Source organism: Hemitrygon akajei, chromosome 17, assembly GCF_048418815.1.
Source record: "Hemitrygon akajei chromosome 17, sHemAka1.3, whole genome shotgun sequence".
Lineage (NCBI taxonomy): Eukaryota > Metazoa > Chordata > Chondrichthyes > Myliobatiformes > Dasyatidae > Hemitrygon > Hemitrygon akajei.
This window is the reverse complement of record NC_133140.1, coordinates 69,230,143-69,245,533: the sequence shown is the minus strand read 5'-3', so window position 1 is coordinate 69,245,533 and position 15,391 is coordinate 69,230,143. Positions and strand designations below refer to the sequence as shown.

At 41.5% G+C, this 15,391-nt stretch overlaps 1 long non-coding RNA gene across 1 annotated transcript in view; it reads right to left on the bottom strand.

Moving 5' to 3' along the window:
* Positions 1-15,391, bottom strand: part of LOC140740815 (uncharacterized) — a 45,048-nt gene that overhangs the window by 10,850 nt on the left and 18,807 nt on the right. The window lies entirely within an intron of this gene.

The window sequence follows — 15,391 nt, the reverse complement described above, 5'->3', positions numbered from 1 at the left end:
CAACTACGTTAATTTATTTCCACTTCATAACATCTCCCTATCTATATTTCAGTTCATCTGGTGCTGATACCGGTGCCTATGCCCTCATTAACTGTGATCAATTACAACCTTGAACTAGCCTGTGTTTTACAACTTATCCTCAATGATTGTGGTTATCCCAAAACTCCTCAATACAGATCTCAATAAGTCAAGTTCACTTTTGTGGTTGCTGTCTTTCTCTTCCTCTTGATTAACCAGTTATTGATTTTAAATCCTTAGATTTGTCTTCAGATCTCCTTCTCTCTGGACCTTCAGACAATGGGTTCCTAGACTGGCTTCTCTTGCCTCAGCACTGAACTGGCTGTGGGACTCGCTTTCTGCAATTCATGTTCTGTGTATTATTTGAATACTTTTTTTTATTGTTTACATGATTTGTTCTTTTTTTGCTTTTTTGGATATCTGTCTGTCTTTGTTGTGTGGGGTTTCTCATAGATTCTACAGTGTTTACTTTGTTGCTGCTTACAAGAAGGTTATTGCCAAGGCAGTATATGATATACATACTTTGATAATAAATTAAATTTGAGCTTTGATCTCTGTAAACACAAGAGATTTTGCAGATTCTGAAAATCCGGTTTAACCCACACAAATGCTGGAGGAACTCAACGGGTCAGGCACCATCTATAGAAAAGTAATAAAGAGTCGACATGTTGGGCCAAGGCCCTTCATCAGAACTGAAGAGAAACGAGAACCCAGCAATTCCACCCCCCCCCCCCCCCCCACTCCTTCCCTTGCAGTTCTGATGAAGGTTTTGGGACCGAACTGTCAATTCTTTATTCCTTTCCATAGATGCTGCCAGACCCGCTGAATTCCTCCAGCATTTGTGTGTTTTAATTTTGCCTAGCCCCATCTCCTAGCAAGATGTTAGCTATTGGGCACCCTCAAATTTAATTATTGTACCTATGCTGGCTGTGCCATCAGCTTCCAAGGAATTCCTCCCCAAACATCTCAGCTTCTCAACATCTCACTGGTCTTCAAAATTTCCATATTTGAATTAGATTTCTGTCATTAAACTGAATACACCTTTATGTTGCTCAATGCCATATTTTATTTGTTAATGAATATCTATTAACATTTAAAAATAAGTTAATGCAAATTACTTGTATCTGTTACAAGTGCAATAAAGTTCAAAGTTAATTTATTATCTAAGTATGTATATGTTACCATATACAATCCCGAGATTCATTTTCTTGTGGTCTTACTCAATAAATCCAAAGTAGAAAGATAACCAGAATAGAATCCATGAAAGATCACATTAACTTGGATGTTCAACCAAAGCGCAAAATACAACAAACTGTGCAAATACAAAAGACACAAATAATAATACTAATACATAACGTGTCAAGAACATGAGATGAAGCGTCCTCAGAAGTAAGTTCATAGGTGTTGGAACATTTAGTGATGGGGCAAGTGAAGTTGAGTGTAGTTATCCCTTTGGTTCAAGAGCCTTTTGGTTGAGGGGTAATAACTGGTTCCTGAACCTGGTGGTGTGAGGTCCTGAGGCTCTTGTACCACCTTCCTGATGGCAGCAGTCAGAACATAGTGTGAATGATCTGGGTGGTGGAGAACCCTGATGATGGATGTTGCTTTTCTGGGACAGTTCTACTGGCAGATGTGCTCAATGCTGGGGAGTGCTTTACCTGTGATGGACTGGGCTGTATCCACTGCTTCTCGTAGGGTGTTCCGTTCAAGAACATTGGTGCATCCATATCAGTCTGTGATGCAGCAGTCACTATACTCTCCACCACATACCTATAGAAGTTTGTCAAATTTTGAAAGGGAAGATTATATACATTTTTACTATCCAAAAGGCATAAGAGGGGTTAAAAAGACCAGCTGTCCATCAGTTTGGACATATTTTTGAACTACATTAGCTTAACAAGCTCTGTAGAGAGGAAGTGGGAAGTTAATAAAAGAACATTAGAAATACCATATGGCTTTGGAAATACAATTGCATACAAAGGTTCAACATCACCTTGTCTTGAGTGAAAGTAATTAGGGTCTTTGAACCAAACAATAAATTGATAGCCTTTCATTTTCTTGCTTTCTGCATCAATTCTGGTGAGTGGGCAATGGTGCATAAAACAAAATTGAAATGTGAAAACCTTTCAGAAAAATATTCAGTCAAAAATCTAGCAGATTTTAGTCAGTGGTATAAAATACTGAGTTTTAAGAATGCCTCATGAAGGAATTTTCAGAATTATTTCATTATGCAGGAAGAAAAGTGTACTGATGAGTATTACTTGGTTTCATACAAATAATTGGCACTTAATTTGTCAAATGCTCTTTTCATACTTGCTGCTTTGAAGCAATGCTCAGAGTCAATTCAAATTGATTTGCAATTTCTTCCATGAACTATTTGAGTTACTCTTCAAGATAACTATATAAAGAAGTATACAATTCCATTCATAAGCAATTAGAAATTTAATATAATTTTAAAATAATTTAAAATTTATTTCCTGTGTGGAGATAAAGCACTAGGAGACTGTAAAGGGTCTCATAGAATCATACAGCACAGAAATTCAGCCCTTGGTGTTGGTTCTGGCTCTCCAATTGATTCCTGACTCCTCTGACTTTTTCCACAATCCTGCAAAAGCTTAATGTTCATAAAAAGTTTTAAGGGCCTATCCTTTGCTGTATTGCCCTATGTTATCCTAAGGCAAGTAACTGGCCTCCTAACACACCATGATCTTTCCACCATCTTGTTTCAAAGTACATTTATTATCAAAGTATGCATACAGAATACAACTCTGAGATATGTCTTCCTGCAGACAGCCGCAAAACAATGAAACATCATGGAACCTGTTCAAGAAAACATCAAAAAGTGCAACTGGGATGTTGACAGGAATAGTACCCACTGCAGAGCAGGGGAATTAGTGCAGATGCACAAAGAGGCACTCGTGGCACCTCTCACAGTAGTTGTCCATTGACGATGCTGTGGCCATCAGCCACTGATACCCAGCACAGCAGCCCGACCCACAGCCAAGTGAATACTGTACTGCTCAGTGACAGCACAGGTAGTTGTGGGGAAAAGTTGGTGAGTAGTGATTTGGTGGTGGTGACAGAAAGGAGTGTGAAGAGCAGAGGGTTAGAGGAAGGAGAGGGAGAGGAGGATGTGTTCATGTTCTGACAAGAGCCTAGCCTCTAGTCTCCTGGAATCCCTTTGCCACCCCATCAAAAACTTCTCCTATGTAGATCATGGACTAGATGGAGTGCTATAGCCATCCCACATTCAAAAAGAAATTACACACATTCATCTGCTTCTGCTCAGTGTGACATTCAGGACCGAGAACACTGAGACCCTCACAGAGAATCGCTAAGTGATAGGCCTGAATGTAACCTTACTATCATAGCTCAGGAACATGTTGACCTGGTAAACACACCTGATCAATGATATCCTGGAGAATGCGGACTATTTCCATTTTCTCGTTAACTATCTATTGTATGGATCTTAATAGACAACCAGTGAAATGAATGGTTGCCTAGGAAGATATTGGGATTTCCTAAAATTATCAAAGGTATTCTAAAAATACAAACACTTTCTTCCCAATTTGGTTTTAACTATGCAAATAATGTATCAATCAGAAGTGTTTTAACTACAGATTAACAGAAGAAATGCTCCCTTACTAAAAGAACTGAAAGTACTTTAGATTATTTACTCAGTAGCCACTTTATTAAGTACAGCTGCTCATTAATGCAAATATTTAATCAGCCAATCACGTGGCAGAAACTCCATGCAAAAAAAACCATACAGACATGGTCAGTAGTTGTTTTGGCCAAATATCAGAATTGGGAAGAAATATGATCTATGTAACTTTGACTGTGCAATGGTTGGTGCTAGATTGGGTGGTGTGAGTATCTTAGAAACTATTGATCTGGGTCTCCATTGCTTACAGAAAATGATGCAAAAATATTTTTAAAAAAGTGAGTGGCATAAGAGCCAGAGAATTATATTTGATTGTCCCACATTTATCAGGACATTCAAATATACTCCTCTGGCTATTATGCTGCTCACTGTGTCTTTTTTTGATTTTTAGGTTAATTACCCACCCAGGACAGGTCCTTTAGTCATTTCTACGAGCAGGGAGGACACACACTTTTTAGTGATTTCTGAACAGTCCGTGAACCTGCCCACTGTTTCGCTCTTCATTGCATTGTTTATTTATTTTTAACATATTTCTTATTGTAACATTGGAATTTTTAAAAAGTATTGAACTGTACTGTTGTCGCAAAACAAGTTTCACATTTGTCAGTGATGCTATACCTGATTCTGATTTATTTTGTTTAAGAGTTTGTTACAAAGTCAGGTTCATCTTTAATAGTAAGAATTACCATAACAAAAGCACAACAATTAATTATATAGCACACTTAAGGAGCTCACAGGACCAAATAAAACTCCCACAAATGGAGATGTTAAGGCAGATGATCAGAAACTTAAGCCAAAGAGATTGTCTTTAAAGGAACTTTTTAATGGGAGGGGAGGCAGACTGACTGACAAGGGAAATTGCAGAGCTTAGGAGATGGGCGATGTATAGTTTTATTTTAAGACCATAATACCATAAGACTTAGGAGCAGCATTAGGCCATTCAGCCCATCAAGTTTGCTGTGCCAATCCATCATGGCTGATCCTGGATCCCACTCAACCCCATATACCTGCCTTCTCACCATATCCTTTGGTGCCCTGACCAATCAGGAAACGATAAACTTCCACCTTAAATATACACATGGACTTGTTCTCCACCGCAGGTTGTGCCAAAGCATTCCATAGATTCGCTGCTCTCTGGCTAATATAATTCCTCTTAGATCGCCCCTCAGCTTTGAGGCTGTGCCCTATGGTTCTAGATTCCCCTCACCATAGGAAACATCTTCTCCACATCCATCCAATCTAGTCCTTTCAACATTCAGTAGGCTTCAATGAGATTCCCCTGCATTCTTCTAAATTCCAGTGTACAGGCCCAATCCTGCCAAACACTCCTCCTAAATTAACCCCTTCATTCCTGGAATCATCCTTGTGAACCTCCTCTGGACTTTCTCCAATAACAACATGTCCTTTCTGAGATATGGGGCCAAAACTGTTCACAGTATTCCAAGTGTGTCCTGACTAGTGTCTTATAAAGGCTCAGCATTATCGCCTTGCTTTTATATTCAATTCCCTTTGAAATAAATGCCAACATTGCATTTGCCTTCTTTAACACAGATTCAACCTGTAAATCAACCTTCTTGGAATCTTGCACAGGGACTCCTAAATCCCACTGCACCTCTGAAATTTGAACCTTCTCCCAATTTAGATGATAGTCTGCACTATTGTTCCTTTTACCAAAGTGCATTATCATACATTTCCCAACACTATTCCAGCTGCCACTTTTTTGCCCATTCTTCCAATTTGTCTAAGTCCTGCTATAATCTCATTGCTTCCTCTGCACTACCTACCCCTCCACCTATCTTCATATCATCTATAAACTTTGCCACAACGTCATCAATTCCATTGTCTAAATCACTGACAAACTATGTGATAAGCAGCAATCCCAGTCCCTGAGGAACACTAAGTCACCGGCAGCCAACCAGAAAAAGCCCCTCTTATTGCATTTGCTGCCTCCTTCTTGACAGCCAGTCTCCATGCCAGTATTTTTCCTGTAACGCCACAGGATTTTATTTTGTTAAACAGACTCATGTGAGGCACCTTAACAAATGCCTTCTGAAAATCCAAGTAAATGACATCCACTATCCCTCCTTTGTCCATCCTGATTGCTATTTCCTCAGAGAACTCTTAACAGATTTGTCGGGCAGGATTTCCTTTTGACAGAAACCTCGCTGACTTTGACTTACTTTATCATTAGTCATTTTATCACTTTGGAGTAAACAGAAAGAAAACAAAAGAAAAGATTTGATCATTGGAACTTTTGGATGAGGCATTCTAATTCTGCTGGGCACTTCTCAAAAGCCTATCTGAGATTACTCATTCACTATTTCAGAGAAGGGAAATGAAGTTTTCCACGGATTCCCAGTGCACATGACATTTAACCAAGTCGTTAAAAAGTCCCCTGTTGTCTGGTCACGGGGTTTTGCATACAGATTAGCTATGTTATTGCTATATGGAATGCGGTAAAGAAGGGTGAGTTGTCATCAGAGCACGAAAGCAAGACTGAAAAGGGGTGTGTTTTGTTGCAACTGCTGTGTTTTTATCCTACTGCAAGTATTAAGTTCCTGAAAGAAATATGTTAAATTTGTTTCTGGGGGAATAAAAAAATCAGCATTAACTATGTCACCATTTTGTTAGGGGCCTAATCTATACTTGTCAATGGGGGGTGGGGGCAGGTGGATACATTAAGGATAGAGAAATGAGATTGTGATGTGATTATAATTCTGTGCTGTAGTTCTCTGTGACTCTAACATCTGCACAGCCGTTTCTGAATACGGTGCAGTTTTAACTCTAAGCCCTTTGGAGGTCAGGTGATCTACGTGCCTGGATCGCTGGTCAGATATGAAACAGCAGGATGATGAAAGTTTCATGAATAAAAACAGAAAATGCTGCAAAAACTCAGCAGGTTAGGCTGTGTCTGTGGAAAGAGAATCGGATAGTGTTTCAGCTTGTTGGTACTTTGATCGTGATGTGAACTTCATGGTTGTTAGGGGTAGAGGTTGTGAACAACCAGTTAGAACATGATTGGACTCAGGTTAATAAAACATAGTATGGTACACACAGGAACAGGCCTATTTTCCAGCTCTTCACTTCACCTACTTACCCTTCTGCCAGTTTCATCTGTTACCCACCACCTTGTACTTCTTCCCCCCCACCTTCTGACTCTGACTTCTCCCCTTCCTTTCCAGTCCTGATGAAGGGTCTCGGCCTGAAACATCCACCGTTTACTCTTTTCCATAGATGCTGCCTGGCCTGCAGATTTCCTCCATTATCCTGTGTGTGTTTCTTCAGTTCATGATGTTTGCAGAACTAATTAAATGAGTAATTAAATACCTAACTAAACTAACCCCCTTCTGCCTTCATATCCCTATCTAAGAGTTTCTTAAACACTTTACCATTTTTGCCTTCACTACCACCCCTCGTAGTGCATTCCAGCCTTCCATCACTCTCTGGAAAAAATATTTTCCCTGCCTATCTCCTTTGAATTTACCCCATCTCTGTTTAAATGGATGACCTCTATTATTATACCAGTATTTCAATTCTAGGAAAAGTATACCAGCTGTCTAGTCTATCTAAAGACCTTATACTTTCATAACCTACTTCTGTTAGGTCTCCAGAAAGCTCTGGCACTCCAAAAAGAAAACAAAATGTTGTACGATGAATAATGATTATGGAGAAGATGAGATTTAACCAGAATTGGAGAGAAGGATGCAGAGATTGACGTGCAATCAAAGTTAGGTGAGTTGGGGTTTTTGTGGGAAAAGGGAAATATTGGGAAGTTTGGCTGGTTCAGTGATATGGGATCGGGTCTCGGGAAAAAATATGAAATGGGGTTCAAAGATCAGAGTTTGGGAAGAATCAATGATCAGATGTCAATGTGGGGTCAAGGGGAGATGGAGATCAGGAAGTCAAGGAGTTGGCAATGTGATAGCTATGGAATCAACTGTAATCACTGTGGTGTGTATATTGGTTTGATTGAGGAGTTAGAAACAGAAGATTAGTGAAGCAGTGAAGGTGTTGCAAACACGAGGAAATCTGCAGATGCTGGAAATTCAAACAACACACACAAAATGCTGGTGGAACACAGCAGGCCAGGCAGCATCTATAAGGAGAAGCACTGTCGACGTTTCGGGCGGAGACCCTTCATCAGGACTAACTGAAGGGAAAGATACTAAGAGATTATCAAGATTTCATCTTGATAAGATGAAGCCACACTCAGGTTGGAGGAACAACACCTTATATACCGGCTGGGTAACCTCCAACCTGATGGCATGAACATTGATTTCTCTAACTTCCATTAATGCCCCTCCTCCCCTTCTTACCCCATTCCTGACATATTTAGTTGTTTGTTTTTTTCTCTCTCTCTGCCCATCACTCTGCCTGTTCTACATCTCCCTCTGGTGCTACCCCCCTCCCCCTTTCTTCCTCCCGAGGCCCACATGATCCTTTCCCTTCTCCAGCTCTGTATCACTTTTGCCAATCACCTTTCCAGCTCTTAGCTTCATCCGGTCTTCTCCTATCATTTCGCATTTCCCCCTCCCCCCACTACTTTCAAATCTCTTACTATCTTTCCTTTCAGTTAGTCCTGACGAAGGGTCTCGGCCCGAAACATCGACAGTGCTTCTCCTTATAGATGCTGCCTGGCCTGCTGTGTTGGTCAGTGAAGGTGTTGGCTTGTTAGCCTCAGAGAAAACACTTCTGGCCCACAAAGTACACTGTTAAAACACATACCAGCCCTTCTTGCCTCCTTTTATGTGTTGGGTTTTTTGACCCCCTTCGAAACTTGGGTTGAAAATAGAAATTCAACAAAGCGAGGAAGATCACAGCCCCATCAACAGGTTTCAACAATTGACTCATCTCCCAGAACTTCCTGTTCACCATCCTCTTATCCTCCTCAATTAAAAGTAGGTGTGGGCGACAGACTTTTAACTGCATTGCATTTTCACATTTTAACATTTAAATTTTCCACCTGCCCAGACACCCTAGCTTTTTCTGAAGCTAAATATAGAATTTACCCTATTTTCAGTGTGATAGGACTGGGATCCTCTGCTTCAACAGTTCCAGACAGGGTATTGTAGTTTATCATTAGCTGCATTTCCCAGTCCCTCTAGGTTCCAAACAAAATAACAGCAATCATTTAATTTCTACATATTCTCTACTGCATTGAAAGCTTGTCCATCCACAACTCCAGTGAGTGTCTGCCTCATAAAACTTCCATCCCATCACATTCCTTAATATGTAAATTAACACTAAAGTGTTTGTTTGACGACGTGTGGCTAATGGCAAACAGCAGTGAAAACATTATTTGCATCCGTGGAACAAATTGTTTATGGCCTGGCCTCATCCTGCAGGGATCTGCTGTTGGTAGAATGTGTGTGCTGCATTTTAAAGAGCTTTAGATTTCCTAAAGCTTGTGGGATTTTACAACGGGATGAAAATTACTTCCCAGCAGGGTGGTTATATGTACTTAAGGCAGTTCCTAAGAGCTTCCATTGCACACTACTTGTCAGAGTATAAACAGTGATTAGAAATTAAGCTGAGCAATAATCTTACTGCTGTTAAGTAAACTACATTGGAGCTATGCTATTAAGGACTTGCATTTAAGTAGCACTCCACTTACCATGCTACACATGTTATTCATACAAAAGCCCTAATGAATCATTGAATCAAACAGAGGAACAAAAGGCCGATGTGCACGTGCAGGCCATTGAAATAATAATAATAATAATCTGTCCCCAAAGTGCTGATTTCACTTGTTTTTCAGAGGTCTTTCCAAGCTTCCATCAACATGGAGAGGCCACTGCACGGGATCGGAAAAAATTCCGGAGAGGGCTGCAAACTCAGCCAGCTCCATCATGGGCACTAGCCTCCCCAGCATCAAAGATATAGATAGATACTTCAGTCCCAAAGGAAATTACAATGTCACAGTAGCATTACAAGTGCACGGATATACAAATATTAGAAGAGAAGTAAGAAAGAATAAAAAATAAGTTACCTCAGTCTAACTGGCAGAGGTAATCATTTCCCTGGTTATAGGCTGACTCATTATAGACCCTAAAGGCCAAGGGTAAGAATGACCTCAGAGAGCTCTTTGGAGTAGAGCAGTTGTCTTAGTCTATTGCTAAAAGTCCTCCTCTGTTCAACCAGGGTGGCATGTAGAGGGTAAGAAACATTGTCCAGATTTGCCAGGATTTTCTGTAGGGTCCTTTGTTCTACCACAGCCTCCAGTGTGTCCAGTTTGACTCCTAAAACAGAACCAGCCTTTCTAATCAGTTTATTGAGCCTGTTTGCATCACCTGTGTTGTTGCCACTGCCCGATCACACCACCATATAGAAGATTGTACTGGCGACAACAGATTGGTAGAACAGGTGAAGGAGAGGCCTGTGTACTCCAAAGGACCTCAGTCTCCTCAGGAAGTGGAGGCAACTCTGGTCCTTCTTGTACACAGCCTCTGTTTTGGTGCCCTACTCAGGTCTGTCATCCATGTGCACCCCAGGTACTTGTAGGTCCTCACCACATCCACGTCCTCACCATCAGCAGTAACAGGAAGCAGTGCAGCTTAGTCTTCCTAAAGTCCACCATCATCCCTTTGAGTTACTGATGTTCAGCTGCAGATGATCCAGCTGACACCATTTGACAAAGTCCTCCACCAGGGCCCTGTATTCATCCTCCAATTCTCCCTTTATACACCGAACTATTGCCGAGTCATCAGAGAACTTCTGCAGTTGACATGACTCAGTGTATATCTAAAGTTTGAGGAAGGGAAGCAATACAGTCCCTTTTGGGGCCCTAGTGGTGCTTATAGCCATGCCTGACACACAGCTCTGAAGCCGCACAAACAGTGCTCTGCCGGTCAGGTAGTCCATTATCCAGGATACAATGGAAGTGGCAATCTGCATTGAATGGAGCTTTTCCCCAGCAATGAGGGCTGTATGGTATTGAAAGCACTTGAGAGATAAACAACATGATCCTCACAGTGCTGCCCTGCTTATCCAAATAGGAGTAGGCTCTGCTGAGCAGGTAGACGACAGCATCGTTGACTCCAGTGTGCTCCTGGTAGGCAGACTGCAGGGGATCGAGGGCTGATCTGACCAGGGCATGGAGGTGAGCCAGGACCAGCCTTTCTTGGGTCTTCATGATCTGTGAGGTCAGGTCCACTGGACAGTAAACATTCAAGACTTTCGGTTGGCCCTTCTTGGGTACACACATTTTTTCCTCACAGTCAGGAGCCTTTCCAGCCTGAGACTCAGATTGAAAATGCACTGGAAAACTCCACACAGGTGCTCAGCACACTCTTCAAAAGGTGATGCCTCGAAAAGGCGGCTTACATTATTAAGGATCCCCATCACCCAGGACATGCTCTCTTTTTACGACCATCAGACAGGAGGTTCAGGAGCCTGAAGACAATACTTAATGTTTTAGGATCAGCTATTTCCCCTCCACTATTAGATTTCTGAATGGACAATGAACCAACCCATGAACTCTACCTCACTATTTTTTGTTCTCTTTGCACTACTTCTTGTTTTATTTTTAATATATTTCTTATTGTAATTTATAGTATTTTTATGGATTTGTACTGCTGCTGCAAAACGAATTTCACAATAGATGTCAATGATATTATCCCTGATTCTGATTCAACATGTTAGTCTGCACATTCTTGAAATCATATCTCAATTTTCACAAACAGGAGAAAATCTGCAGATGCTGTTAATCCAAGCAACGCACACACAATACCGGAGGAACTCAGCAGGCCACACAGCATCTATGGAAATGAGTATAGTCGATGTTGCAAGCAGAGGCCCTTCATGAGGACTGGAGAAAAAAGATGAGTCATTTAGAAGGTGTTTCTTCCTCTCCTCCCGCCACCTTCTAACTGACACTTCACCTTTTTTTCTCCAGTCCTGATGAAGGGTCTCTGCCCGAAGCATCGACTATACTCTTTTCCATTGACGCTGACAGGCCTGCTGAGTTCCTCCAGCACTTTGTGTGTGTCTGTGTTGTTCATATTTCATCTTATGTCTTTTGTATCTCTGTAGATGTAGAAAAATAATCGAAAGGAATTTTCATTTCCTCACTAGGGTCTAAGTGAAAACCAGATGAGTTCTGAAATGTTATTGACAGCAAGGAAAACTATCATGGCTTACAGCAGGGTCTGGAAAAATGGGTGGGAAAGTAGCTGATGGAACTTAATGCAGACAGGTTTGAGGTGTTGCACTTTGATAGGACCAACCAGAGTAGGTCTTACATGATGAAGAGTAGGGCATTGAAGAGTGCAGTAGAACAAAGGTATCTGGAAATACAGGTCTATAATTCATTGAAAATGGTGTTGCAGATCGATAGGGTCGTAAAGAAAGCTTTTGACATATTGGCCTTCATAAATCAATGTATTGAGTACAGGAGATGGGATATTATGTTGAAATTTTATAAGACATCAGTGAGGCCTAATTTGGAGTATTGTGTGTGGTTTTGGTCACCTACCTACAGGAAAGATATAAATATGGTTGAAAGAGAACAGAGAAAATTTACAAAAATGCTGCAGGATCTGGAAGACCGAAGTTATATGGAAAGATTGAATAGGTTAGGACTTTATTCCTTGGAACATAGAAAATAAAGCAGAGATTTGACAGAGGTATTATGAGAGGTACAGATAGGGTAAATGCAAGCGGGCTTTTTCCACTGAGGTTGGGTGGGACTATAACTAGAGGTCATGGGTTAAGGGTGAAAAGTCAAAAAGTTCGCAGGAACATGCAGGGAAACTTCTTCACTGAGAAGGTCATGAGAGTGTGGAACGAGCTGCCAGCATAAGTGATGCATGAGAGATCTATTTCAATGTTTAAGAGAAGTTTGGATAGGTTCACAGATGGTAGTTGTATAGAGGGCTATGGTCCCGCTGCAGGTCGATGGGAGTAGGCAGTTAAAAGGTTTGGCATGGACTAGATGGGCCAAAGGGCCTGTTTCTATGCTGAACCTTTCTATTACTCTGACTCTGTGTACCAGCAATTGTCTCTATCATGTGTAGCAGAGGTGGAAATTAGCTTGATTATATAAAAGGATAATCAAAAGGTGTTTGTGGATTTAATCGTAGTTACAGAATGGAAATTCTCGAACATGCAGCCTAATGGAAGCTCCCTTCCCATGGCTGGACACTTGACAACCCAAAAACATGAACCAACACTGAATTGAATCAAACAATTGGATTGATGCCAGCTTTGCACCTGCTTCCAACAGCCTTTCATGCAGTATTCCAAATCACCATTACTTACTGCATACAACAAATTTTCCTTTGCCTCTGTTCCATACTTCAGTCTATCCGAGGCTGAATGAACAACTGCATTTCTCTTTGGAATGAAGGAGGATGAGAGTTCACTTGATAGAGGTGAACAAGATGATAAGAAATGTAAATCAAGTGGACAGCTGGATACTATTTCCCAGAGCGGAAATGGCTAATACATAGGGACCTATTTGTAAGGTAACACAAGGGATTCAGCAGGTCAGGCAGCATCCATGGAAAGGAATATACAGTTGACGTTTCAAGCTGAGAGAGTCCTGATGAAGGATCTTGACCTGAAACGTTGGCTGTTTATTCCTTTCCATAGATGTGGCCTGACCTGTTGTGTTCCTCCAGCACTTTGCTCTGATGCTCTGGATTTTCAGAATCTGCAGAATTTCTTGTGTTTATAATTTTAAGGTCATTGGATGAAATTATGGGAGGATGCTAGAGGTAAATCTTCTTACACAGACAGCAATTCATGCCTGGAACACCATTCCAAGTGTGGTGGTAGAGGCAGATACATTAGGAATGTTTAAGAAAAACTTTGATAGGCAAATGGATGATATAAAAATGGAGAGCTATGTACGAGGAAAGGGCTAGATTGATCTTACATTAGCATAAAATATTGGCACTATATTGTGGACCGAAGGGACTTGTACTGTGCAGTGATGTTCTATGTTCTATCCATTTACTTCAAATGATTTAACTTTTCAGCTTCAGAAAAATTCTTTATAGATTTGAAGTAAATTAATATCTCCCTCTAAGCTTCCCTACTGTAAAGGGAACAATTTCAGCTTCTCCAGATTCTCATCATAGCTGAAGAACCTTTTTGTTACAATCTTAATAAATCTCCTTTGTATCACTTAAAGGTCTGAACATTCTTCCAAAATAATTAGCTAGGAATCTCTAACGGAAGGTTAACCAATCATTTATAAACACAAGGAATTTTGTGTAAGCTGGAAATCCAGAGCAACACATACAAAATGCTGGTGGAACTCAGCAGGCCAGGCAGCATCTACGGAGAAGAGTAAAGAATCAATGTTTTGAGGTGAGATTTTCTTGAATTTTGTGCCTTTGTTTATAAAGCAAAAGATCCTTTATCATTTTCTACCAGACGCAAGAGGTACTGCAGACTATACATCTTCCCACCACGTCACATGTGAAAATGCCATACCTTTTTCTCAGTTCCTCTGCCCTTGCTACATCTGTTATCAAGATGAGGTTTCTCATTCCAGAACTACTGAAATTTCCTCCTCCTTCAAAAAAAGGGGCTTTCCTTCCTCCACTATCAATACTGTCCTCACCCATATTTCTTCCATTTCGCATACATCTGCCCTCACCCCACCCTCCTGCCGCCACTCCAGAAATAGGGTTCCTCTTGTCCTCACCTACCAGCCCATAAGTCTCCACATTAAGCACTTAATTCTCTGTAACTTCTCCAATGGGATCCCACCACTAAGCACCTTGTTCTGCTTTCCGCAGGGATCGCCCCCTACGTAACTCCCTTGTCCATTTGTCGCTCCCCACTGATCTCCCTCCCAGCACTTATCATTGCAAGTGGAACAAGCGCTACACCTGCCCCTACACCTCCTCTCTCACTACCATTCAGGGCCCCAAACAGTCCTTCCAGGTGAGGCGACACTTCACCTGAGAGTCTGTTGGGGTCATCTACTGTACCTGGTGCCCCCAGTGTGGCCTTTTGTATATGGGAGAGACCACACATGGATCGCGAGACTGCTACTTTAAGCACCTTCACTCTGTCCGCCACAAAATGAGTGATTTCCCAGTGTCCACCCATTTCAATACTACTTCCCATTCCCATTCCGACATGTCATTCCATGGCCTCCTCTACTGCCATGATGAGGCCACACTCAGGTTGGACAACCAACATCTTATATTCTACATGGATACCTCCAACCTGATGGCATGAACATCGATTTCTCAAACTTCCAGTAATGCATTCCCCACTACTTCACCATTCTTGTTTCCTTCTCACAACTTCTCTTCTTACTACCCATCACCTCCCTCTGGTGCTCTGCCTCTTTCCCTTTCTTCTATGGTCTTCTCTCCTCTCCAATCAGGTTCCCCCTTCTCCAACCTTTTATCTCTTCCACCAATCAACTACCCAGCTCTTCACTTCACCCCCTCCCCCTCCCCAGGTTTCAGCTATCACCTGCCACCCTGTACTTGTTCTTCCCCCTCCCCCAACATTATTATTCTGACTTTTCTTCCTTCTCCGCCCTGATGAAGGGTCTCAGCCCGAAATGTCAACTGTTTACTCCCATCCATAGATGCTGCCCGACCTCCTGAGCTCCTCCCACATGTTGTATGGATTGCTCATTTTCTAGCAGTCTCCTTAAGTCGCTTTGTTGGCTTCGTGGACCTGTGTTTCGTGGTTTTGTGGACCTGTGCTCTTGTACACTTCAAACTTCACAATTAGCAA